Raw genomic sequence first — 16,412 nt, forward strand, 5'->3', positions numbered from 1 at the left:
GCTAGTCAGTGTCTAAGGCCAGATTTGAACTCAGATTTTCATGTTCCCAGGCCCAGCTCTCTATCTACTGTGCTACCTAGCTGCCCAAACATTTATTAAGTGCCTACTATGTGCCAGGAACTGTGCTAAGTTTTAGGGATACAAAGTGGGCAAAAGATAGTCCCTGCCCTCAAGGAGCTTACAATCTTATGGGGGAGACAATGTGCAAACAAATCTATACCAAGAAAGCTATAAGACAGGATAAAGAGACAGGTTTTAACAAGCCTAATAGTCTTTGTCTGGTGAAGTGAGGCTCAACTCTGCAGGGGCTTCCTCACGTCTGGTGGTGTCTTTGGCTAGAGTTCCACCAATGCAGCATCCTCCAAAGCCAAAGCAGGAATCTCCAGAACCAATCTCTCTAGAAGCCAGGAAAGGAAGGCCAGCTACTCACCTACTCAAGACAAACTCCAAAGGAAAAGACCAACAGCCAAGTCCCAAGGTTGAATTCCTCTAACACTGGAGGCCAAAGGAGAAGATTCAGGTGCAGTCCTCAAGAAGCAGTCCAAGAGCTAAAGTCCAAGGTCCAAAGTCCCTCTAAAGGAAATTCAGGACTTTTTATAGTCCCTTTTCCACATCACTTCCTGTTCCTTCCTCTACTTTACGGGAACCAATTGCAGTCTTTCAATTTACCTAGCACTTCCCAGAGGCAGAGCAGTGGCCTCTGGAGTCGTCACCCACTTTGGTAAGCAACTTGTGAACTCTCTTACTTAGTGTTAAGTAGGGGTGTTCAAGTTTTTGACTGATTAATTTAAAAATTGCTGATTGATAGACAAAGACAGTTTGATTCACTCTTCACAGTTCACCATCACTAGTATAGATGATCAATTTGGTGTGAAGATTGGATTTAACTATCTCCTGATTATATGACAATGAAGATACTTAGCTCTTTCTTTATTGTGAAGATAAAATTGTAATCTCCTGATTGTAACAATGAAGGTACTTAGCTCTTCCTTTATAGTGAAGCTAGAATTGTAAGCTACAATCTATTTTTAGATTTTAACTACAAAAGGTGTTAAGTAACTACAAAAGGTGAACTTAACAAAAGAGGTGTTAAGTAACTCAAAAAAGATAAAGTCTAACCAAAGAGGGTGAGAACTAAAGAATGGACAGTCCTGGAGAAAAATCTAACCAAAGAAGGTGAGAACTAAAGAATGGGAGTCTTGGAGAAAAGCATCTTCTGTGATTGGTAGACATGAAAATTTAGCAGAGGTTACACAAGAGAAAAAGATCTTTAAAAAGAGGATGTAAAGGCCAGAAACAGACAGTCACCTGGGCTTGGAGTGAAGAATCAGTCACTTGGAGCTAAAGGGAAGACAGACATTCAGAGATTAGGACATTCGGGCATGTGGACATTCGGACACTGACTCGGAGGAGCGACCAGAATGCAGACACCCAGACTTCAAGCTGACTTAGTGACCCCACCTTTCTGGAGGCGTGAAGCCTCCAGGTAAGGCCCATCTTCTTGAGACTCTCTTCCCCTGACTGGGACTTAGAAATTCTAACTGGTATAAGAAGAAGCCAGAGTTTTCTCTCGCTCTCTCATTCCTTAATATCTTCCTTCTATTGTAAATATTGTAAATAAACTACTATAAATTCCATTTACTTTAGTAATTCATTTGGGGATTCAGAAATTAAATCCCTGGCAACTACCTAATATATATATTCAGAGTCCAACCACAATTAATCTTAACATACATTGGAAAGATAAAAGAATTACTATGTAACTGAAGACCTAGTTGAAATTATATAACATACATCTAGTGAATCTAGTGGGAATGGTTGCATGACTTTGTACCAGAATGTTCAGTTGTATATAAATGGGAACAGAGAAGGCCAATGGTAGGGGAAATCAGGAGTTGGAATGATTGCATTATTTTTTTTTAATTTGAGCATTTCCAAACATTATTCAATGGAGATAAAGATCATTTTCTTTTCCTCCCATCTCCCCCCCTCTCCCATAGCTGATGCACGATTCCACTGGGTATCACATGTATTCTTGATTCGAAACCATTTCCATGTTGTGAGGATTTGCATTAGAGTGTTCATTTAGAGTCTCTCCTCAGTTAAGTCCCCTCAATCCCTGTAGTCAAGCAGTTGCTTTTCCTTGGTGTTTTTACTCCCACAGTTTGTCCTCTGCTTGTGGATAGTGTTTTTTCTCCTTGGTCCCTGCAGATTGTTCAGGGACATTGCATTGACACTAATGGAGAAGTCCATTACATTCGATTGTACCACAATGTATCAGTCTCTGTGTACAATGTTTTCCTGGTTCTGCTCCTCTCGCTCTGCATCACTTCCTGGAGGTTGTTCCAGTTCACATAGAATTCCTCCAGTTTATTATTCCTTTAAGCACAATAGTATTCAATCACCAACATATACCACAATTTGTTCAGCTATTCCCCAATTGATGGGCATCCCCTCATTTTCCAATTTTTGGCCACCACAAAGAGCACAGCTATGAATATTCTAGTACAAGTCTTTTTCCTTATTATCTCTTTGGGGTACAAACCCAGCAATGCTATGGCTGGATCAAAGGGCAGACAGTCTTTTATCGCCCTTTGGGCAAAGTTCCAAATTGCCCTCCAAAATGGTTGGATCAATTCACAACTTCACCAGCAGTGCATTAATGTCCCAACTTTGCCACATCCCCTCCAGCATTCATTACTTTCCTTTGCTGTCATGTTAGCCAATCTGCTAGGTGTGAGGTGATACCTCAGAGTTGTTTTGATTTGCATCTCTCTGATTATACGAGATTTAGAACACTTCTTCATGTGCTTATTGATAGTTTTGATTTCTTTAACTGAAAACTACCTATTCATGCCCATTTATCAATTGGGGAATGACTTGATTTTTTGTACAATTGATTTTAAAACTCCTTATAAAATTAATTAAATAATTAGACCTTTGTTAAAGGTTCATGTTCATTAACAGCTTGTTCAATCTCTTTTTCTGAGATGGGATTGTTTAAGTATTCTATTTCTTCTTTTGTTAATCTAGGCAATTTATATTGTTGTAGATGTTCACCCATTTTGCTTAGATTGTCATATTTATTGCCATATAGTTGGGCAAAGTAGTTCTTAATAATTACCTTCATTTCATCTTCATTAGAGGCTAGGCCACCCTTTTCATCTTTGATACTGTTAATTTGATTTTCTTCTTTATTTTTTATTAGATTAACCAGTACTTTATCTATTTTATTTGTTTTTTCAAAGAACCAGTTCCTAGTCTTATTTATTAATTCAATAGTTCTTTTGCTTTCAATTGTATTAATTTATGCTTTGATTTTTATGATTTCCAATTGAGTTTTTATTTGGTGATTTTAAATTTGCTTTCCTTCTAGATTTTTAAGTTGCATGCCCAATTCATTCACCTCATCCCTCTATAATTTGTTGATATATGCACTCAGGGATAGAAATTTTCTCCTGAGTACTGCTTTGGCTACATCACATCAATTTTGATAAGTTGTTTCTTCATTGTCATTCTCTCCAGTGAAATCAGTAATTGTTTCTTTGACCAACCAGTTTTGAAGAATTAGATCATTTAGTTTTGAATTAATTTTAAATCTGCCTTTCCACAAGCCCTTATTGATTATGATTTTTATTGCATTATGATCTGAAAAAACTGCATTTATTATTTCTCCTTTCCTACATTTGTTTGCAATGTTTTTATGACCTACTACTTGATCAGTCTTTGTATATGTGCCTCACTCTGTCCCTGCTTTAGAAGGGGAAGACTTCATTCCCTTTATCACCCTTTTCCCCTTATCACAAATCTCTCTTTCCTTTTTACCTTCTATTACAGAAGGTATATTCCTTTTTATCCCTATTTATTTTTCTCCAAATATCTATTAGCTCTAATTTTTCTGACCTTTCATTCACTTCCCTTACTTCTTTCTTAATTATTTTTGGTTTGATTTATCTAGTTCTGATAGAGGAAGTTTAAGGTCCCCCACTAGTATGTCTTTACTATCAATTTCCTCATTAGGCTCCTTTAGTTTCTCCTTTAGAAATCTGAATACTATACCATTATGCATATATATTGAGCATTGATATTTCTTCATTATTTATACCGCCTTTCATCAGGATGTAATTACATTCCTTATCTCTTTTAATCAGATTTATTTTTGCTTTAGTTTTGTTTGAGATCATAATTGCTACTCCTGCCCTTTTTTTGTGACAGCTGCAGACCAGTAAATTTTGCTCCACCCTCTTACCTTTACCCTGTGTATATCTACCTGCCCCAAGTATGTTTTTTGTAGACAAAACTATGGGAGGATTCTGGTTTTTAATCCATTCTGCTATGTGCTTCCTTTTTATTGGTGAGTTTATCCCATTCACAGTTATGATTATTATCGGTGTATTTCTCGCCATTTTAATTTCCTCCTCATATTTTGCTTTTCTCTTACCCCTCTTACCCTCCCCTCCAGCTTTTTGCTTTTAGTCAGTCTCCCCCTTTCCCCTCCCCAATGTTACTTCTCTTCCTAGCACCTCCCTTCATATTTATTCCCCTCTTACTATAGTGTCTTTTAAGCAACCCCTCATCCTATCCCTCCCTTGTATTGCCCCCCTCCCCACCACCCTGTCTATTACCCTTCTACTTCTCTATAGGGCACAATACTGCTAGGAGCCATCAAGCCACAATGTCTTGACAAGGTCACATGTGGTAACAAAGAGGTCACAGAGTGGCCCTTTGGTAAGATGGAATTGCCTATTCAGTTTCCTCTATATGATTTCTCTTATCAACATCCCTTACTAATGGAATTGACATGATTGTTATCCCCTCCCTAGGCTTAGATGGAATAATATAAGAGCAATATACTTGCACTCTATGTCCCCAAAACATCACCAAAAGATTATACCCTCAAACCTAATCCCAAAAGACTACCATGGGTTAACTTTTACTTAAGTACATAATTCCCAGTAAAACCATAACTACAAGCCAATCCCAGAACTTTCCCTCTCTGAGAAACTTATTCTCATGAATCCATCCTACAAATCAGTCATAAAGGCCCATAGAAAATGTGCAGGTACACCAAGCTTCAACATGCCTTAGTGACTTGATTTCACAAACCAGTAACTCACCGGTCAGAAACTCCCTGATAACCCTGAAAAATGATCTGCCCAACAATTAATCTGAATTGTATACTCCTCTGATCCTCAAACTTAGTACAGTGATTGTTGAGTTGTCTTTAAGAATTTCTGATTATTTCTTTTTATTAAAAGTAATAAGTAAATTTCCTTGATTGTTTGTAAGCTCAAACTCCTCACAGGTTAATGAGAAAATCAAGCCACCTATGACAAAATCATTTATCTTGTGTTGAACCTTTATTCTATTAAGAATCAATAGTTACAATACAAGAATATAGTGTGATCTCGGAATGTTAATCAAGTGATTTGTTAAAATTTAATGTATCACTTTTCCAATTATCTCTATTTGGACATGTGTGTTAGGAAATGTATCTGTGTGCCAAAAAAAATGGGTATAAAAATAAACACCAGGCCTGGGGATGGAGAAGCAGCTACCAGATGCAAAGCATGTCCATGGCTGAATGATATACACAGCTGTCTTCCATTTGTTATTTTCTTGACCAACTATTCACCACCTGCCTGGAACCCCTTGAGCCAGGAGTCAGGCTATACTCTGCTCATGACACAATACAATTCTCTGCCCCAGTGGATCTGATTTTTCTTCCCTCTCTGAGTCAATTTCAATGCACATAAGATTTAAGTATTACCTGTCTCCAACCTCTTTCACCCTTCAATTATATTGGTCTTCTCTCCCCCTCCCCCCATGTACTCCTTTATGAAATATAAATTTACCTTATTTTATCTCTTTTCCCATTTCTCTTAATATATCCTCTTTTTATATATTTTTTGACATTTCATATACAGTTTGTCATCATTCCCTCTAAGTATACTTCATCGACCTACCCTAATGATAATAACAATTTTTTTTAAACCTATACCTTTCATCTTAGAATCAATATTGGGTATTGGATCTAAGGCAGAATAGTGGTATGGGCTAGGCAATGGGGGTTAAGTGACATCCAGGGTCAAACAGCTAGGAAGTATCTGAGATCATATTTGAATCCAGGACCTCCTGTCTCTGGCCTGACTCTCAATCCAATGAGCCACCCAGCTGCCCCCAATAATAACAGTTTTTAAGAGTTACCAATATCATCTTGTCTTATAGGAATAAAAACCATTTTAATTTATTGGGTTGCTTAAAAAAGTTTGTTTCTTTTTCTCTTTCTTAATTACCTTTTGGTGATTCTCTTAAGTTCTATGTTTGGGCATCAAATTTCCTATTAAATTCAGGTCTTTCCTTTATGAACGCTTGGAAGTCTTCTATTTCATTAAATGACCATTCCTTCCTCTGCAAGAATATAATCAATTTTGCTGGGTAGTTGACTCTTGGTTGTGACTCAGTTCCTGTGATTTCTGGATTATCATATTTCATGCCTTCTGGTCTTTCAGTGTGGATGCAGTCAGGTCCTGTGTTATCCTAACTGTGGTCTCCATGATATCCAAATGTTTTCTTCTTAGCAGCTTGTAGTATTTTTTCCTTGGTCTGATAGTTCTTGAACTTGACTATAATATTCCTGGGCATTGTCAATTGGGGATTAAATGCAGGAGGTGATCTGTGAATTCTTTCCATCTCCACTTTTCTCTCTTATTCAAGAATGTCAAAGCAGTTTTCTTGGATAATTTCCTGTAGAATGAGGTCCAGCCTTTTTCTTTTCTCATGATTTTCCAATAGTCCAATAATTCTAAAATTATCTCATCTGGATCTATTTTTTAGGTCTATGGTTTTATCAATGAGGTATTTCATATTTTCTTCATTCTTTTGATATTGTTTTATAGACTTTTTTAAAAAAAGTTTTTATTATTTAGTCAATTTAGAACATTATTTCTTGGTTACAAGAATTATATTCTTTCCCTCCATCCCTTCCCCCACCCCTCCAATAGCCAACACACAGTTTCACTGGGTATCACATGTGTCCTTGATCAGAACCTATTTCCATGTTGTTGATGTTTGCACTAGGATGTTCACCCAGAGTCTACATCCCCAGTCATATTCCCCATAACCCATGAAATCAAGCAGTTGTTTTTCATCAGTGTTTCTACTCCCACAGTTTTTCCCCTGAATGTGGATAGCATTCCTTCTTGTAGATCCCTCTGGGTTGTTTGGGATCACTGCATTGCCACTAATGGAGAAGTCCATTACATTAGATTATACCACAGTATCAGTCTCTGTGTACAATGTTCTCCTGGTTCTGCTCTTTTCACTCTGCATCAGTTCCTGGAGGTCATTCCAATTCACATGGAATTCCTCCAGTTTATTATTCCTTTGAGCATGATAGTATTCCATCACCAATATATACCACAATTTGTTCAGCCATTCTCCAATTGAAGGGCATCCCCTCATTTTCCAATTTTTTGCCACCACAAAGAGCGCAGCTATGAATATTCTTGTACAAGTCTTTTTCCTTATTATCTCTTTGGGGTACAAACCGAGCACTGCTATGACTGGATCAAAGGGCAGGCAGTCTTTTATCGCCCTTTGGGCATAGTTCCAAATTGCCCTCCAGAATGGTTGGATCAATTCACACCTCCACCAGCAATGCATTAATGTCCCAATTTTGCCACATCCTCTCCAGCATTCATTCCTTTCCATAGCTGTCATGTTAGCCAATCTGCTAGGAGTGAGGTGATACCTCAGAGTTGTTTTGATTTGCCTCTCTCTGCTTATAAGAGATGTAGGACACTTTTTCATGTGCTTAATAGTTTTGATTTCTTTAACTGAAAATTGCCTGTTCGTGTCCCTTGCCCATTTATCAATTGAAGAATGGCTTGATTTTTTGTACAATTGATTTAGCTCTTTATGAATTTGAGTAATTAGACCTTTATCAGAGGTTTTTGTTATGAAGATTATTTCCCAATTTGTTGCTTCCCTTCTAATTTTGATTGCATTGGTTTTGTTTGTACAAAAATGGTTTAATTTGTTGTAATCAAAACTATTTATTTTACATTTTGTGATTTTTTTTCTAACTCTTGCTTGGACTTAAAATCTTTCTTTTCCCAAAGATATGACATATATACTATTCTGTGTTCATCTAATTTACTTATATTTTTCTTCTTTATATTCAAGTCATTTACCCATTCTGAGTTTATCTTAGTATAAGGTGTGAGATGTTGATCCAAACCTAATCTCTCTCTTACTGTCTTCCAATTTTCCCAGAAGTTTTTTTTTTTTTATCAAATAGTGGATTCTTGTTCCAAAAGCTGGGGTCTCTGGGCTTATTATAGACTGTCTTGATGAGATCACTTAGCCCAACTCTATTCCACTGATCCTCCTTTTGGTCTCTTAGCTAGTACCATATTGTTTTGATGACTACTGCTGTTTTGTAGATTGTTGCTGCCTTGTGAAGTTATTTGCTTCCAGTGGTTGGATTCTAATTTTAATTTTTCTTCATAGGTCATCTTTCACTTTCTTTGCCTCATTTTAAATATGGTTAATTTTGCTTTTCAAGACACTGTTTTCTTCTTTTAGTTTATGTGCTTCTGTTTCCAGATGACTTGTTTTGCTTTTTAAGTTCTTTTCCCAACTGTCTTCAGCCTCTCTTAATTGTTTTTTTTTAATTGTGTTTTGAGTTCTTCCGAAGCCTATGTCCAATTTGCTGGAGTTCCTGCATTTTTGCTTGGTGTTCCTTGGTCCTTCTCTGTTCCATTTGTTCTTTGTTCATTACCTGGATAGAAGCTGTCGTTTGTAATTTCTTTTTTCTTTTTCTGTTGTTTACTCATATTTTTTCCTTCTTTCCCCCTGTCATTCGTTATAATCTTGCTCCTCTGTTTATTTGCTGGATCCATGGGTTTGGGCTGTTCTGTCCTAAAAGGGCTTCTTCTCTGCTCAACTGATTGACTAGATTAGACTGATGGAGTATTAATGAGCCCTGAGGTCAGATCTTCCCCAGTTGGTAGCAGAAGCTGAAGGTGTAGGTGAAGGTGTGGAGGCTGAAGGAGTTACCCTCATCTTCCTTTCTCTTCCTTTCTGCCTGCCACCTCCTTGCCAGTTGCCCTGTTAGAGCCCTGGGCCTTCTTTCATGTTATCAAGATATTCTGTCTCTATTTCAGCCTTAGCCTTGGGATTTTAGTTAGTTGGATTCTTATTGCTCTTAGCTCAGTCAGTCAGGGAGGGGTGTTGGAGATTGAGCTTCCCTGCCCTCTGAAGGCTTCTTATTTGTACTATTGATAGACTAGATTATGCTGGGCATAGCTGATCTATGGAGCTAGATATGCCCTCAGTCCAAAACCTAAAGAAAAGGAGGCCCAAGATGGAGAATGGTGGCCAGGACTAGGTTGTCCTCCCCTTCCTGCCTCTCCTTCAACTGCCTCCCTGCTGGCTGTGGTCAGAGCCCAGGGCCCTACACAGCTACCACACCAAGGCACTTCCTCCTGACTGGAGCCCTCTCTGGAAGATTCCACCCAAGTTTCAGCATAGTAGGTGGGGGAAGAGTCCTTGGACCTTCTTTCTTCCTGTTCCTTAAACCCAAGAATACAGGCTTCTTTGCATACCTTTTAAGTTGAATCTAGCAGGAGGGTACCCTTGTTCTGTCCTGTCCCCTATAAGCACTTTGTTTTTAATTGGTGTGGAAGGGTTTTTATAGAGGTCCCGACTTTTGCTGCTTCTAAGTGGCCATCTTGATTGACTCTGCCCCTCCAAATTTTGAATTCCAGATTTTCTTCTTTTGTCCCCCACCCAAGATGACAAGCAGCTTAATCTAGGTTATATATACATGTGTGATCATGCAAAACATATTTCCATATTGGTCATGTTGTAGGAAAAAATGTTGTATACAGGAGATGCTTAATAAACATTTATTGAATGTTGAACTTAAAAGAGAATGGTGGTTAAGAGAAAAAACTGAAGAAGATTCTAAAGGAGACAGCATTAAAAATAGTGAGGGGCATTTTGGGCAGTACACATTTAATAAAGGATATGGAAAGGGGGTAAGGGAGAATTGGAATAGAATTATGAATTTTAATAATTGCCTAAAACATATGAAGGGCTATTTAATAGAAAACAGGTTGAACTTATTTTGTTTGTCTCTAGAGGGCAGAACTAGCAGCAATGAATGACAATTGCCTTCTAAAAAAAGGGCAATTTTAGGCATGATATGAAGAAAAACTTAATCATGAGAGTCTTCCAAAAGTGGAATGGGCTACAAGAGAACGTAGTAGCTTCCACTTCAGGGAAGGTCTTTGAGTTGAAGCTTATTGTTATCATTCTGTGATTCTTCATTATCAATGTGCACATTATCCAATTAGGGTTTATATAAAATTATAAATCTAAAGTAATAATGTCAGTTCAGATAGAAAATGAGTCACTAAGTCACATAGAGGATTTCTGAACTACACATTAACTTTAAACTATATATTAGAGGCAGCTAGGTGACTCAGTAGATGGAGAGTCTGACCTGAAGACAGGAGGTCCCAGGTTCAGATGTGGCCTCAGACACTTTCTAGCTGTGTGACCCTGGATAAGTCATTTAACCCCAATTGCCTAGTTTTCACCACTCTTCTACCTTGGAATACACACACACACACACACACACACACACACACACACACACACACACAATTGTAAGGTTTTTTTTTCTTTTAAACATTATTTGGTCATTTTCAAAAATTATTCATTGGAAACAAAGATCATTTTCTTCCCCCCAAACCCCTCCCACCAACCCTTCCATAGGCAACACTTGATTCCTCTGGGTATCACATGTGTCCTTGATCCAAACTCATTTCCATGTTGTTGGTATTTGCATTTTGAGTCTCTCAATCATATTCTCTCCACCCTTGTAGTCAAGCAGTTGCCTTTCCTCGGTGTTTTTACTCTCACCATTTGTCCTCTCCTTGTGGGTAGTGTTTTTTCTCCTAGATCCCTACAGATTGATCAGGGTCATTGCATTAACATTAATGGAGAAGTCCGTTATGTTTGATTGAACCACAGTGTGTCAGTCTCTGTGTAAAATGTTCTCCTGGCTCTGCTCCTTTCGCTCTGCATCACTTCCTGGAGGTTGTTCCAGTCGCCATGGAATTCCTCCAGTTTATTATTCCTTTGAGCACAATAGTATCCCATCACCAACATATACCACAATTTGTTCAGCCATTCTCCAATTGAAGGGCATCCCCTCATTTTCCAATTTTTTGCCACCACAAAGAGCGCAGCTATAAATATTCTTGTACAAGTCTTTTTCCTTATTATCTCTTTGGGGTACAAACCGAGCACTGCTATGACTGGATCAAAGGGCAGACAGCCTTTTATCGCCCTTTGGGCATAGTTCCAAATTGCCCTCCAGAATGGTTGGATTAATTCACACCTCCACCAGCAATGCATTAATGTCCCTACTTTGCCATATCCCCTCCAGCATTCATTACTTTCCATAGCTGTCATGTTAGTCTATCTGCTAGGTGTGAGGTGATACCTCAGTGTTGTTTTGATTTGCCTCTCTCTGATTATAAGAGATTTAGAACACTTTTTCATGTGCTTATTAATAATTTTGATTCCTTTAACTGAAAACTGCCTGTTCATTTCCCTTACCTATTTATCAGTTGGAGAATGGCTTGATTTTTTGTACAATTGATTAAGCTCTTTGTAAATTTGAGTAATTAGACCTTTGCCAGATGTTTTTGTTATGAAGATTGTTTCCCAATTTGTTGCTTCCCTTCTGATTCTAGTTACATTGGTTTTGTTTGTACAGAAACTTTTTAATTTGATGTAGTCTAAATTATTTATTTTACATTTTGTGACTCTTTCTAAGTCTTGCTTGGTTTTAAAATCTTTTCCTTCCCAAAGGTCTGAGATATATACTATTTTGTATTCACCTAATTTACTTATAGTTTCCTTCTTTATGTTCAAGTCATTCAGCCATTCTGAGTTTATCTTGGGGTAGGGTGTGAGATGTTGATCCAAATCTAATCTCTCCCACACTGTCTTCCGATTTTCCCAGCAGTTTTAAACAAATAGTGGATTTTTGTCCCAAAAGCTGGGGTCTTTGGGTTTGTCATAGACTGTCTTGCTAAGGTCATTTACCCCAAGTCTATTCCACAGATCTTCCTTTCTGTCTCTTAGCCAGTACCAAATTGTTTTGATGACCACTGCTTTATAATAGAGTTTAAGATCTGGGACTGCAAGGCCACCTTCCTTTGTATTTTTTTTTTATTATTATTTCCCTGGATATCCTTGATCCTTTGTTCTTCCAAATGAACTTTGTTATGTTTTTTTTCTAATTCAGTAAAAAAGTTTTTTGGTACTTCAATGGGTATGGCACTAAATAGATAAATGAGTTTGGGTAGGATGGTCATTTTTATAATATTAGCTCGTCCTACCCATGAGCAGTTAATGTCCTTCCAATTGTTCAAGTCTAGTTTTAGTTGTGTGGAGAGTGTTTTGTAGTTGTGTTCACATAGTTCCTGTTCCTAAGTATTTTATATTGTTTAAGGTGATTTTGAATGGAATATCTCTTTATAATTCTTGCTGCTGAGATGAGTTGGAGATATATAGAAATGCTGATGACTTATGTGGGTCTATTTTGTATCCTGCTACTTTGCTTAAGTTGTTGATTATTTCTACTAGCTTTTTTGTTGATTCTCTAGGATGCTTTAAGTAGACCATCATGTCATCCGCAAAGAGTGACAGTTGGTCTCCTCTGCCTATTTTAATACCTTCAATTTCTTTTTCTTCTCTAATTGCTACTGCTAGTGTTTTTCTAGTACAATGTTAAATAATAGAGGTGATATTGGGCATCCTTGTTTTACTCCTGATCTTATTGGGAATGCATCTAGTATATCCCCATTGCAGATGATATTTGCTGATGGTTTTAGATATATGCCATTTATTATTTTTAGGAAAGACCCTTCTATTCCTATGCTTTCTAGTGTTTTTTTTTTATTTTTTTAACATTATTTTTTTGGTCATTTCCAAACATTATTCATTGGAAACAAAAATCATTTTCTTTTTCTTCCCCCCCCCCCCACTCCCATAGCCAGTGCATGATTCCACTGGGTATCTCATGTCTTCTTGACTCGAACCCATTTCCGTGTTGTTGGTATTTGCTCTAGAGTGTTCATTTAGAGTCTCTCCTCGTCATATCCCCTCCACCCCTGTAGTCAAGCAGTTGCTTTTCTTCTGTGTTTTTAATCTCACAGTTTATCCTCTGCTTGTGGATAGTGTTTTTTAGATCCCTGCAGATTGTTCAGGGGCATTGCATTGTCCCTAATGGAGAAGTCCATTACGTTCGATTGTACCACAGTGTATCAGTCTCTGTGTATAATGATTTCCTGGTTCTGCTCCTTTCACTCTGCATCACTTCCTGGAGGTTGTTCCAGACTCCATGGAATTCTTCCACTTTATCATTCCTTTTAGCACAATAGTATTCCATCACCAACATATACCACAATTTGTTCAGCCATTCTCCAATTGATGGGCATCCCCTCGTTTTCCAATTTTTGGCCACCACAAAGAGTGCAGCTATGAATATTCTTGTACAAGTTTTTTTCTTTATTATCTCTTTGGGGTACAAACCCAGCAGTGCTATGACTAGATCAAAGGGCAGACAGTCTTTTATCGCCCTTTGGGCATAGTTCCAAATTACCCTCCAGAATGGTTGGATCAATTTACAACTCCACCAGCAATGAATTAGTGTCCTTACTTTGCCACATCCCCTCCAGCATTCATTACTTTCCATAGCTGTCATGTTAGCCTATCTGCTAGGTGTGAGGTGATACCTCAGAGTTGTTTTGGTTTGCATCTCTATGATTATAAGAGATGTAGAGCACTTTTTCATGTGTTTATTAATAGTTTTGATTTCTTTGGCTGAGAACTGCCTGTTCATGTCCCTTGCCCATTTATCAATTGGAGAATGGCTGGATTTTTTGTACAATTGGATTTAGCTCTTTGTAAATTTGTGTAATTAAATCTTAGTCAGAGGTTTTTATGAAGATTGCTTCCCAATTTGTTGCTTTCCTTCTGATTTTAGTTACATTGGTTTTGTTTGTACAAAATCTTTTTAATTTGATGTATTCCGAATTATTTATTTTGAATTTTGTGACTCTTTCTAAGTCTTGCTTGGTTTTAACATCTTTCCCTTCCCAAAAGTCTGACATGTATACTATTCTGTGTTCGCCTAATTTTCTTACGGTTTCCTTCTTTATGTTCAAGTCAATCACCCATTTTGAATTTATCTTGATGTAGGGTGTGAGGTGTTGATCTAAAGCTAATCTTTCCCACACTGTCCTCCAGTTTTCCCAGCAGTTTTTATGAAATAGTGTATTTTTATCCCAAAAGCTGGGTTCTCTGGGTTTGTCGTATACTGTCCTACTGAGGTCACTTACCCCGAGTCTATTCCAATGATCCTCCTTTCTGTCTCTTAGCCAGTACCAAATTGTTTTGATGACCGCTGCTTTGTAATATAGTCTGAGATATGGGACTGCAAGGCCCCCTTCCTTTGTATTTTTTTTCATTGTTTCCCTGGATATCCTTGATCCTTTGTTCTTCCAAATAAACTTTGTTATGGTTTTTTCTAAATCAGTAAAAAAAAATTTTGGAAGTTCAATGGGTATGGCACTAAATAGATGAATGAGTTTAGGTAGGATGGTCATTTTTATTATATTGGCTTGTCCTACCCATGAGCAATTAATGTTTTTCCAATTGCTCAAGTCTAGTTTTAGTTGTGTGGAGAGTGTTTTGTAGTTGTGTTCATATAGTTCCTTTGTTTGTCTCGGGAGATAGATTCCTAAGTATTTTATTTTGTCTAAGGTGATTTTGAATGGGATTTCTCTTTCTTGTTCTTGCTGCTGAGCTGTGTTGGAAATCTATAGAAATGCTGATGACTTATGTGAGTTTATTTTGTATCCTGCAACTTTGCTAAAGTTGTTGATTATTTCAATTAGCTTTTTGGTTGAATCTCTAAGATTCTTTAAGTAGACCATCATGTCATCCGCAAAGAGTGATAACTTGGTCTCCTCCTTGCCTATTTTGATGCCTTCAATTCCTTTATCTTCTCTAATTGCTACTGCTAGTGTTTCTAGTACAATGTCAAATAATAGAGGTGATAATGGGCATCCTTGTTTTACTCCTGATCTTATTGGGAGTGCATCTAGTTTATCCCCATTGCAGATGATATTAGTTGATGGTTTTAGATATATACTGTTTATTATTTTTAGGAAAGGCCCTTCTATTCCTATGCTTTCTAGTGTTTTTAAAAGGAATGTGTGTTATATTTTATCAAAGGCTTTTTCTGCGTCTATTGAGATAATCATGAGATTTTTGTTGGTTTGCTTGTTGATATATGGTCAGTTATGTGGATGGTTTTCCTAATATTGAACCAGCCCTGCATGCCTGGGATAAATCCTACTTGATCATAGTGAATGACCCTCCTGATCACTTGCTGGAGTTTTTTTTGCTAGTATCCTCTTTAAGATGTTTGCATGTATGTTCATTAGGGAGATTGGTCTGTAGTTTTCTTTCTCCATTTTTGACCTGCCTGGCTTTGGAATCAGTACCCTATTTGTGTCATAAAAGGAATTTGGTAGCACTCCCTCTTTGCTTATTATGTCAAATAATTTGTATAGTATTTGGGATTAGCTGTTCTTTGAATGTTTGATAGAATTCACTTGTGAATCCTTCAGGCCTTGGCGATTTTTTCTTAAGGAGTTCTTTGATGGCCTCTTGGATTTATTTTTCTGATATAGGATTATTTAAAAATTCTATTTCTTCTGTTGGTCTAGGCAATTTACATTTTTGCAAATATTTGTCCATATCGCCTAGATTGGCATATTTATTGCCATATAATTGGGCAAAGGAGTTTTAAATGATTGCCTTAATTTCCTCTTCATTGGAGGTAAGGTCCCCCTTTTCATCTATGATACTGTTAATTTGCTTTTCTTCTTTTCTTTTTTTAATTAGATTGACCAGTACTTTGTCTATTTTGTTTGTTTTTTTCAAAGTACCAGCTTCTAGTCTTATTTATTAGTTCAATAGTTCTATCACTTTTGATTTTATTAATTTCTCCCTTAATTTTTAGGATTTCTAATTTGGTTTTCTTCTGGGGGTTTTTAATTTGTTTGCTTTCAAGTTTTTTGATTTGCATGTCCAATTCATTGATCTCTGCCCTCTCTAATTTGTTAATATATGCATTCAGGGATATGAATTTTCCTCTGAGTACTGCTTTGGCTGCATCCCATAAGGTTTGAAAGGATGTCTCACCATTGTCATTTTCTTCAATGAAATTATTAATTGTTTCTATGATTTGTTCTCTAACTAACTGATTTTGTAGTATCATATTATTTAATTTCCAATTGATTTTTAACTTTGCT

The 16,412-nt window shown here is 37.1% G+C and overlaps 1 protein-coding gene across 7 annotated transcripts in view; it reads left to right on the forward strand.

Moving 5' to 3' along the window:
* Positions 1–16,412, forward strand: part of LOC100028308 (phospholipid-transporting ATPase FetA-like) — a 266,846-nt gene that overhangs the window by 15,437 nt on the left and 234,997 nt on the right. The gene's annotated exons all lie outside the window — the stretch shown is intronic.

The sequence above is a fragment of the Monodelphis domestica genome, chromosome 7, assembly GCF_027887165.1.
Source record: "Monodelphis domestica isolate mMonDom1 chromosome 7, mMonDom1.pri, whole genome shotgun sequence".
NCBI lineage: Eukaryota > Metazoa > Chordata > Mammalia > Didelphimorphia > Didelphidae > Monodelphis > Monodelphis domestica.